This window comes from Chaetodon trifascialis, chromosome 19 (assembly GCF_039877785.1).
Source record: "Chaetodon trifascialis isolate fChaTrf1 chromosome 19, fChaTrf1.hap1, whole genome shotgun sequence".
In the NCBI taxonomy this organism is placed as follows: domain Eukaryota; kingdom Metazoa; phylum Chordata; class Actinopteri; order Chaetodontiformes; family Chaetodontidae; genus Chaetodon; species Chaetodon trifascialis.
The window spans coordinates 7,073,897-7,086,042 of record NC_092074.1 but is presented as its reverse complement, the minus strand read 5'-3'; positions in this window follow the sequence as shown (position 1 = coordinate 7,086,042).

The window sequence follows — 12,146 nt, the reverse complement described above, 5'->3', positions numbered from 1 at the left end:
CGCATGGGTAGCAAACACGCATGCAGATAATATTTTACTTTTCTCCAAAATGACACCTCCCAGGGTCACACGTTGCCTGCAGCGTTTGGCATTCCAGGCAAGGCCAGACTGCCTTACCAGGCAGAGCAGGTCCACTGCAAGGTCGGCACACGTGGGCGATCAGTTTCACGGTGAATACCAAATGTAAAAGCGCATCCAGACCCTGAGAGATGAGACAGGACATTAAAGCTACAGTCCCCAGAGGAAGGAGGAGGATGAGGATAACGGGGAGGGAAAAGCACCGGGGGAGAAAAAACAGGTGGCAGCACTTCAAAGCAGGGAAGTTTTATGAATTATGGGAGATAATGTGACTGCTGACTTCTGCAGGGGGTCCCAGTGGTGCTGGGTATCATTCTTTATGGACAGTATAACACACTTTTTTCTTCCCTCCTTTTTCTTTTGCATAGCAATAAATAATATACATTTCCATGCTATCTGAAGAGTAAAAATAACAGCCCCGTCTTCCTGGAATCATTCCTGCAATGATCTCAGTTAATGTGCCATCATTTTTAGCTAATGAAATCATTTCCTCTTTCCACAGACTGAATTAAGTGACCAGCAGCCACAGAGAATTAAGTGTCTCATCCCTCACAAAAGAAATATAATGCCGTCCTTATCCATGTAATTCAATTGCATATTCTATCCATTAATGCTACTGTAACTGTACTCATATTTGAGAGGTTGAATTAGAAGATAGCATTCATGAAGTGCTCAAACACAATGTGCGTAGATAACATTATTTGTGAGGAGGATTGTTCTGACGTGGATGCACGGTGTCGAAGTGTAGCTGATGTGATGTGTACTCCCATTTCTGCATGTTTATGCTATAAAGCTGACATGGTCTCTGGGTTAGCAATGATTACTCACTGTAAGCAAGGGCTTCAATCAAGGCTGTTTAATTACAGGAGAATAAAGTATATGGATTCTGAATACCACAGGGACTCGGGAACCAAATAATAAGACGTGATGAATGATGAGTTTAGTCTGTAAGTTTATGAAGATTGGCAGCTTTTTATTTTTGGACTTTAATTGTTTGCGTCTTTTAATCATTAATTACATTTCACCTTATTAATATGTACAATAGGGGTGTAACACAAAGCTTTTATCTGTTTATTTCACAGCAGGAGTAAGAGAGCTCTGTGAGGCTGCACCGAAAGCACCGCCATGAGCTAAATGCTATTGTCGGCATGCTAGCATGCTCAGAATGCTAACATCCTGATGTTTAGCAGCCCTGGTGGGGAGATCTTTACACCTCTGTACAGAGTGACTTCTACTGATGCCAGTAGTGTGTGTATGATTTAGGATAAAAAAAAGATTTGGATGCTGATTGGATCTGTTAATCTGATCAGATCTGAATAATTGATCTGTATTCATTTCCATCCTCAGTGTACAATCAGGTTTTTCAGACAGTGAAGTCGTGAGCAGTAATTATGTGCTGGTCATTAACAAATAATGCTTAAATGCTAAGGGAATGATTAACACATTTTCTGCTCTCAACTGCACTCCTTTTTCAGAATGTATTGATTGTATACATTTCTTTAGCGTGTCGTGTGCAGTTGTTTGTGATTTCTCAACCTCTGCTCTGAAGCAGAAGCTCTCCATCATGTGCAAACATCCATTATGCTTTTCCAAACCAGCACTGAGCATTAACTTTGAGAGATATTTCTAATCCTCTGCGAATATGCTGTAAATGTATACACAAATCGTCCGCTCATATTTGAAGCCCTACTCCAATGTTGCAACAAATAATAGTCTTTAAATTTTTATTGAGGTTAGTAAGCATTTTGTTGCAATTAGGATGAGGAGATATGAGTTTTTTTTCCTTCTTGAATAGTCTAATTTGTATTTCCTCCTCTGCTCGTCTCCTGATGATACCTGAGGAGAATAGATGAGGATAATGGATGATTAATGAAAATAATTGCTAATGATATAAAATATATGCTTCCCCTCTTCCCCTCATTCTAATGGCAAAAGAGCGTTTGAAACATGGTGATATTATGTACATGCCTGTGCATGGCTGCATAGGTTCATATGAATGCATGTATGTGTGGCTATGTGAGGGTGTGTATTGCACACTGATGACTGTGTGTGTCTGCATCTCCAATAGAAATCTGACATCTTCTTTTGCAATCTGATTTGATCTTAGCTCAGAAAGAAGACACAGAGCTCAGCTCTTGTTGCTTTGCTTCTGTTTCTGTGGGTCACTGGCAAAATAAACGTATCTGACTAAATAACAGGTGCAAAGTACAGAGCCTGTGGTTTCAGCATTCAACTTCCTGGACGGTTTCTGGATTGTAAAGGCATGTTAATTCAGAAAGGACTTAACAGTAGACAGTGTTCCAACCAGCCTAAGTCTACAGGCCTGCTCGTGCCTCTGTGTGGGTGTGTACTGTCAAGAAAATCAAACTCCCACAGATATTAACCAAAGAATTTGGCAAATTGAAAAATTGACATGAACATGGCACTAGATGAACAAGTCAGGGAATCCCCACAGTTCACAATGGTGGTAATCCATCAAACAGTTGCTGAGACAATTGCAACCAGCTGGTGGCACTAGAGGAAAGGTCAGGGGATCAGCCAAGTCTTTAAGCTAAACTGACTGGTAACCATGAATGTTTGTACAAAATTTCATGACAATCCATCCAACTGTTGTCAAGTGAAGCCACTAAAAACCAGAAATGTCATCCTCATAATTGCACTGGAAGAAAAATCAATGGATTACCAAGGTCAGTGCACTTTAACCTCAGGGGAGCATGAATGATATTTAGTATAGATCCATCCAGTAGATGGCAATATTATACTGAATAATTAAAATTTTCACCTGCTGATAGTGCTACTGGAAAATTAAGGATTACCACAATCTACCCAATAGTTTTTGAGACATGTCACTAACAATGAAAAATGACAACCTCATGGCTTTAGAGGAAAAGTAAAGGGATCCAAAGCCAGGAGGTTTTAATCTCTGTGGTCCTCGAATGTCATACAAAATTTCACACCAATCCATCCAATATCTGCAAGTGGTGGGCCGGCCGACCAACTGACAGACCGACAAGAGCATTGAGTTCTGACTAAAGAGCCATCAAGGTTTTGGACTTTTCTCAGTTCCCAGCTGGAAGCTGGAGCTCAGTCGCATTGTAAAGTCATTAAGCAGAATTTTCAGTGGATTTCAATTCTGCCCTTTATTGGGTTGCTATAGGACTTTAGCAGCCCTGTTCTGAAGCAATTCCAGCTCTGATTTAACTGTCAGACATTACTGGCTGCTTCTCACCTATGGTTTTGGACACTCTTGGAGGCAAGTTCTCTGAGAAAATTAGCTCATTTGGTTCCATTTATTGTTCCTTCCATCCTTACAAGTCTCCCAGTCCCTTCTGCTGTAAAGCCCCTCCACAGCATGACGCTGCCACCACCATGCTTCGCAGTAGGAGTGCTATTAGATGGGTAATGAGCTGTGCCCAGTTTCCGTCTGACAGAGAGCCTTGTTTTATGGCTGAGAGTTCAGTTTCCATTTCATTAGAACATACTCTTCTGCCTCTTGCTCCCCTCAAGAGTCTCTTGAGTGACTCTTTGCCATGTTTAGGCTGCAGCCTTTACCTCTGCACCTGGAAGTGGCTTCCTTCTGGCTACTCTGCAGTCCAGATTCATTAAGTGTTGTGGTCACTGTGGTTCTTTCAGCAACATCTCCCATAGCAGCTGAGCAGATCTGTAGTGTGTCAGACAGCTCCTTCGATTCTTGGTTTGCCTCCCTGACTGAGGTGTTTCTTGGCTGGCTGTTTAGGTTGGATGGACTACGAGGAGCAATCTGGGTATTTCCATGTTTTTCTTTTCCATTTCCAAACATCTAACACTGTTCTCCTGAAATACTGACACAGAAACTTCTAGAGCTGGTCTATAAAGTACATGTTCATAGTTCTGCATCTGAACTCTCATATCTAAAATTCCTCCTTCGATATCCACTTGTTGGATTTGAAATTGCCAGATCCAGATCTGTGTGGGATATGCCACACAGCTTTGAGGTGGGGCCTACTGACAATAAATGAAATCCTTTTAATTTCCGGTGTAAAGCTGCAAAATGTGAAGGAAAGAAAAAAAAAATCATGGTGACTGAATTTCAAGGTGCTGTATAGCCATCACAGGTGTGGAGCTTTTTCCTGGCAAGGATTAGATCCACCACGACTTGGAGCGGAAGGTCAGGACCAGTTCATTCAAAGCTATTCTCAGCCATCGGCTGCCTCCATTTACAGGGCAGGAGCAGCCACTGAAGGATTTTGTTTGGCACGGACCACAGTAACCACAGCAATTCTATGAGAGGAACTGCACACTAAAGCGACCATGGTAGCAAATTGTAACCCAGCACCCAATTATCACACTTCATAGTGGTGTTTCATTTACATTGACAGCTCTGTCTCAACACAGTTGAGCTTTTTTTTTTAAACTGGAATGCAGGTAAACATTTGCCACTGATGAACTGAAGCACAATAACGAATGAGCCCTATGATGATACTACTGTGATCATTAGAAAGTCAGTCAATCCTGTTTGAACATCATGCTGAGATCAATTCTAATGACGCTTTAAAGTAATTATGAAACACTGGTGGCTTGGTGGATTTTGCCTGCCATGACACAGCTTGTATAAGTGTCACAGCATGCAGCTACTGTGTGTTAGCTGCTGTTATTGACTGAAAATGAGAATTTAAACAGTCTTTAATAACGAATGGTGTAAATTGCTAATCTCAAATACAACTGTGAAAACTGAAGCTTAAAAGTGTTGGGTTAGTAGGATGGAGAGTGTTAATGAATAAATGTACAGTGTAAGCTGATGTGTTCCTAGTACAGAGAGCAGACGAGGTTGTGTGTGAGGCCTGTACTGCACTGCTCTCACACTTGTTTCATTGTTTTCTTTATTTCTTTCTCCCTATTTTATCTTTCCTACGAGACCTCAAACATGCCCTTCCCTTCTCCCACAGGAGTGATGAGAATTCAAATTAATTACAAAAGCCAGAGGACCATGAAGACCGAGCCCACCAGTAGACGTGTGCATATGGTGTCTAATGTGTGTATGTGTGAGCACGAATGTGCAAGACGTAAGTTCGCCAAGTGTGGTCAAAGCGTTCTTTGACTACTCAAGTGTACTTTTCAATTGTGTAAAAAAATAAAAGGTGTGTGTGTGTGTGTGTGTGTGTGTGTGTGTGTGTGTGTGTGTGTGTGTGTGTGCGCGTCAGGGCCTGACCAGTTGGCGGCCTGTGCCAGGTGTGATTTCATTCTCGCAGCAGTCACGGGTCTGTGAGATGGCTTTAGATACAGCCTCTCCCACCCACTGGCAGACGATGGTGCGCTCCTCCCTCCCAGACAAAGTGTGTGAACGAGTGGGTGTCAGTGTACAGTATTTCATCTGTGTGTGTGTATGCGCCATTGTCACCTTGTAACTGTGTTATTTAGGTTTGTATTTCATTCATGTTCGATCTGTCTGCAGGAGGCTGTGTGTGTTTGCTCATACGAGGACAAAGACTCGTGTTTGCGGATGTCTGTATCGGCGGAGTTGAACAAGGACGAAAGTGTTGTAGCATTGTGCGTGTCTGTCCATTAGTGTGTGGGGGAACCAGAGGGAGGCCCCAGGGCTTTTACAAGGTCAACTTCCTGCAGAGTGGAGCGGTTAGAGGGAGATAATAATAGCCAGGTCAAGATTCAATTATTTGCCTGGGGATTAACCTTATGGGGTCTTTCAGGAAGGTCAGTGGGTGGTGAGGGGTTTTAGGCTTCTGAAACAGAAGCCACTTACAAAGCGCTTTTATTATTGTTAAGTCCCCTGATTGTAAAGATATGGAAGCTACCACCGCAGGACAGAGCTGCAGGTCAGACTGCTCGTAGTTTTACAGATATTAAGTGATGGCAGAACAGCACTTGAAGACTTGCAGCCAACAAAAAACAAAACAAAAAAACATTAAAAATAAAGTGAAAATGAAATGAAGTTCCGCATTAATGTGGGGTTCCAAGGGCAATAAGATATCATATCTTGTCATGTAGGGAGCCTCTGGGCCTCTGAGTCATTTGTATTGATAGTTCATTATTAAAAAACATGGCACTACACATAAGCTGTCAGCGGAAGACAAATGTAACCTTACACTGACATTCAGATAAGCAGAGCAAATGTTGGAAATGCTACAAGTTGGCTATTGATATTTCGTAGTGTGAGGCAATATAACAATGCACTGAGGTAGCTTTTACCCTCTGCATGCTTGTATTGATTAAGTTATTGCTGGCAATAATGTAAATTATTGTAATGGACTGACTAACATGTTTAGAGTTACCGTTATTCTATGGGTGTTATTGTCCAGAGATTTTAGCTAAGCAACACCACTGAGGATGAAAGGATTGTTTAAGTGCAGCGACTGAGATTTCCCAGGTGTAAGTAAACATGTTGTCAGTTTAGAGGCTGTCAGGCCTGTCAGTCATGCCCCCTCGTCTGACAGTGATTTGTGTGAGGTAACACACCTGTGATTTGCAGAGAGGGAATGGGCTTTGTGTTTCCCGCTTGGTTTAGGAGTGGGAATTAGGCTGCGTTCAACTTCAGCTCTGCACGTGTGAAAAAAAATCATTTGAATGAGTGCGGTCCATCATATGGCAGGGGTGCAAACACAAGGGGCTCCAGCAAAGGAACACAAGGTCGTCCAGCAAAAAAGTTGAATCTGGTTCAAGTTTAACTTTTGCCGGACTGCAGTGCAACATCATCTGTCAAGGCAGTGCATTGGAAATATATGCAACACCATATTTTTACTGTTTACCTCACGATTGTCATGACAAAAGTATTAAATGGTTGCTGCAGTCATAACTTTCCAGCCCTAATATAAAAGGATATTTACAGCAGGTTTATTGCAAGATGCATCTTATTTAGTAGATTTGACCATCATTTATGTCAGCTAAGATAACTGTTTAAGTCTAAAAAAACTGCGCGCACAGCAGGTCGAAGTTAAGCCAGGAAGTCGGTCTGAAAACTGATGTTTACAGCTTGGGTGATAAATGTTCCCATTCGCCTGTCTTTTCTCTTCCAAATAAGTTCAGCTAACCTTGGGGTTGGTTTAAAAGTTGTGTGATCATCTGGCTGCTTGATCTCAAATGCCGGTTACTGCAATGTTATTATTAGACTGGGGGCAGTGTTAGAGGAGTGGGCTTTTGGCAGGAAGCTTGCCTATTTGATCCCTGGACCGACAGGATAAATGTGGGTGGGGAAAGATCAAAACTTCATTAATATTCTTTTTATGCCCTTAACCCCTCCCTCCACTCCCCACCCCCCACCCCAGCTCCAGTGAAGCTGCTTGGTGGCCAACAAATCAGACAGTGAATAAGTGTAACTGGACCCTCGAAGCGTCCCTGCATAGGTTAAAAAAATAGTTAGAAACTACAGAAATAACATTTGTTAATTAAGTAAAGTCACCTCATTGTATACATACTGAAACAGCACTGTCTCAATAGTATTTTTCATTATAGTCTTCCAATAAGGCCACCCTGAAGGCAAGAACATTGCTGTTACATACATTAATATGTGACTTTGCCAACTGAGCCAGCTGGAGCACCACAACACACACACACACACACACACACACACACACACACACACACACACACACACACACACACAGAGGCACACACTAGCACTTACACCCTGTATCCATCACAGTTGTGAGATGAAAGATGAGACTGTGAACTTCACAAAAGAGGAACACTCATACCATCAGAGGCGGCCAATTGATGCGAGTGAATTAATCATCCGCAACTCTCTATCCAAAATACTCCTGTATGAGCTAATGGAAGAACTCCTCCAGCAGAAGGAGAGAAATTAATGTGTTGATGAGCAACGTCCCAGATATTTACAGGCCAAATCCAGGACTGCAGGCTGTTCCACTACCTGCCTGTAAGCCACCCTGTCATCTGGTATGTTTTTCTGTCTATTTCTGTCTCCCTCTGTCCATCTCTCCCTCCCTTTCTCTCTCTAACTCTCACTTTCTCGCTCGCTCAATGAAGTCTTGGCTGAGAGTATGAGAGATGAAAAGAAAACAAAATGCCTTTTGATCCAGCAGCCTTGTGTTACAGCTCTGTCAGAGAGCATTACCCTGATAACCCAACCAAAAAATCAGCCACGGGGTATCAAAGCCAAATATCCAGACCTTTAATGCACAGACTGGTAATGCACAGGCACGAAGTATGGAGTTGACTGAAAAGGAAAGGAGCAGAATAGACACGACATCCTTGCCAAGTGCATTTTTCATTTTATTTTCTCTCTTGGTCATTTTTCTTTCTTCATGTTTCCTATAGTCGGCAGTACAAAGTCATCTGAATTCAGCCAAGAGCATTTTCAGTTACGATTGCTCTGATCAAATAACTGTGAACTGCACGCAATGTTGCATTGTTGGCAGTTATACTGTTTCATGTTTGACATATTCACAGCGAGGGGAGAGCGATATTACCCTCCTGTTATGCAGAGAACAGATGAAAATAACGCAGGGACCTTTGAAACTGCCAGGAAGATGAATTTACTTCACGGCTGTGAGAAGCACACCTCCTGTGTAACCTTGTTTAAAATCGCAGGACATTTGAATTTCCTCTCTGAGCCTCCGTCCTGATCTTTGTGAATATCTTCGGGTCAGAGAGGTGAGGTCACCTTAGATTTAAGCTCTAAGCAACTGACAAACGAAAGCAGATTGTGTGTGACGCTAACACTGACATCTAAAGTTTTTAGGTTTTTTAATATCTGAAGAATGCGTTCAGCACATTTGCATGAAAAAGTCCTTCGGCGGCCAAGTGATCGCACAACAACTATTTAGCGATTGTTCTCTGCTGGCTTCAACGCTTATCCTTCTCAGGAACAGGGGCTATTTTGTTATGGCACACAAAAGCTGGAGTGTAGAGATGAATGCAGCATAAAAAAAAGCTAAAAATAAAAGGCCACCAATTATCTTTAAGGACACTTTACCTGAGCCTGCACTTTAGCCGTACCTGAATGAATGAACTGCTGAGGAGCTTTGCAGAGCGGGCAACAACAACGAGAGTAAAGAGTCAAGCAGCTTCTGGGAAAGAATAATGCCGGGGTGGAACGAGAAGTTGGAGAGGCACAGATTAGTGCTACATGAACACTAGGTCTGAGCATGAAGCAAATAACACAGCGTTCATTTTTTTAATCCATTGCTGACATTTTTGTACAGGCATCTGAGCTATTCTTTGCTTTTGGGCACCCTTAAGGCACAAATGCATATTTCACATTTCGAGATGATATTAAAAGCTCCCTGGCCACACGACGTCAACCAAGGACGTTGTAGGATGTCTGCATCCTCCATAAGATATCATAAATAAGCCTTTCTGACTCTCTTCATGCCACTAAAAGGCTCGTACAGCAATCTGTAGCAGCTTGATTACTGTTGGCAGACAGTTGAATTTGTCCTGTTGACTGGTTTGGTGCCCATTTAATCTATTGGACATGTTTCCATGTTTCAGCCAATATCAGGAGGAACTTTTCCGCTTTGCCACACCTGTAGTTCAATTCATTTGGCGCCATACTGGTGCCACAGAGAGCTCAAGAAGAAATAAGCATTGTAAGTCGAGGCTGCAACTCAGCTGCATTTCATAAATAATGACAAACAGGTGGAAACATAATACATGATCCAAGCTCGACACACCTGTTAAAACTCATTTATTTTTCTGATGTATCTGGTAAAATTCCATGGAGACAAATGCATTCACATAAATGCAACTTACACAGATCGATTTTAATATCACATCCTTGACGTTTCACAGTCTGCAGATGGATTTAAAGAAGTTTAGCTTTAGAAAAGATGTTAAAATCACATCTCCATCATTATCTAATTCTGTGGTTGGTCCATTTTGCTTTCACAGCAGCCCCAATGACAACCTCCACGAGCCAGTCTTGGTCTGGTTGTTTAGCCTGCCATTAAAATCCAAATGACAGCTTTCACATTGGCCTGAGCAAACCAGGCAAACACACCTGAGTTTGTTTGCACAAGACAAGTTAAACGTGACAGCACTTTCGTTGTTGTTAATTTAACTATGATACAGTTTGGACCGAATGAACCTGGGGTGAATTTGAACATACTAAACAAACCTCTAAATTTAATATGATAATGTTGAGTCTTCACTTTCAGCTGGCTTGGTCTACTGATCTGGCCCTGCTTTGCACAGGCCTATGATAATGGAATTTATGTTAAGAAGTAATCATATATTACTCTAAAGCTCCTCTGGGTTATTTAGAGACTGCCCAGTGATTCCTCCTAACTCCCATGCACTCAAGGGGCTTGGTTTTCCTGCCTGTTCCTGGACCTGACAACACCATGTAATAGTTCTTTACCGTCCCACAGGAACCCTGGAGAACTCATACCCCCGTTTCCTGCTTGAGAAAGTAAAGTAGTGTTCAGGGACTGTGCGTGTAAACTTATGAGCACAGTTTAATTTAAATGACAGCAGCCACTATTAGTTTGGTGAAATAAATAATTAAGTCCCCTCTCACATCATGATGTCGGATAAATCAATGATGTATGTGAAACATAGCTAATTAAAGTTTTAATCAAAACATCACTTACATGAAGGATGGCATGGCATTGTATTAGTACTGTGGCCACTGGGAGGAATGATTTACATTTTACTAGTTGTTGAGTGTCCACACACTAAAGTACAAAGCAGGAAATTAGGTATCATCGTTACCACACTTCAGGCAGGTTTTTATCGATATTTACTTTAAGTTCTTACTATATTACTGTCAATGAGTTAAAACATATCTTTACATGAAAAAATGAACTCCCTGTAGCCATTACTTCGTCTGCCTGAGTCTGTCGCTGTGTGGGTAGCAGTGCTGCTGCTGCTGCTGCTGATGAGGCAGTGCGGCAGGCCGCCAGATGTGTTTTACTTTTCTATTGCACCAATTCTACAGCAAATACTCACAAACTCTTGTTTGTTTCTGTTTGTTTTAGATTCTAGCTAAATAAAATGAGCTAAAGATGTTAAGAATGAGAGGCTAAAGGATGAAAAACAATAATGCCTGAGAAATTTATGTCATTTTAGTAATATACTGCATACTAACAGACGACCAAAATACATTTTATGTGCAATGGGATTGGGTGGTGTTGAATATAAATAGAGAAATGTGGGAAATGTATTGATCCTTTATTTGGAAGAGAAAATAAAGGGAATGGGAGGGCCATTAATATAAAAATACATTCCAGTCCAGTTTTAATGCCACTATGTGTAGAATTTGAAAGTTTTTAAAAAGTATTACTACAAAAAGTATTACTACAAACAAACAAACAAAAAGCTAAAGGCAAATTTAGTTTAGCTTTGTGTTAGTGACATTTTAGAAGACTATCTCTTCTAAGCCTTCTTCCTTGTACACAACATGCCTTCCAAGGTCGCTGTGTACAGTTACCATGGTTGAAAGTGTTATTGTGGTTTATTGCAAGGTTAGCAGAGAAGTTACTGGTTACGTGTTTGTACCAGAAGGTACTGGTTACATGTTTGTACCAGACTCTGTTTGACTCACTCTCCTCAGTAAATACAGTCACTCACTCACTGTTGTTTTTGCTCATTTGGCATCATTGCAGTTCACTGCATCGAGAAGCTGCATGCTCTCACTTGTTCGTTATCTTGAGGCGAGCATAGCTACCATATCGAATAACAGTAACACAGTAAAACTTCCTGAGCAAACCTGCAGGTGCATCTTCATCTCACTGGTGATGCTGGACATCTTACATGAATCCCTCACTTAGTCCCACCACTGGCCCATAAACACAAAAAAAAGCTGACTGAGGGCGACATTAACTTTATATCCAGAGCTCATTATCTTAAAGTTAGCACACTGTCGTCTATATGTTAACGTGCCAGCCTGAATTTGTGTTCCAGTTGTTTTGTCGCTGCATTTTATGTTACCTTAGCTAACATTAGTGGCACCTTAACCTTAATGAAATGCTAGGTGCTATATAAATCCAGCAGACAAAGCAACAAAGATCAACTTCTGATGACTGATTTGATTTGATCTGATTTATTCTTGGTTTTGTTTTTTTGACAAAAAATTGAATTTTCAAGTTCTTGTTTTCTTCATTAAAAAATGTCAA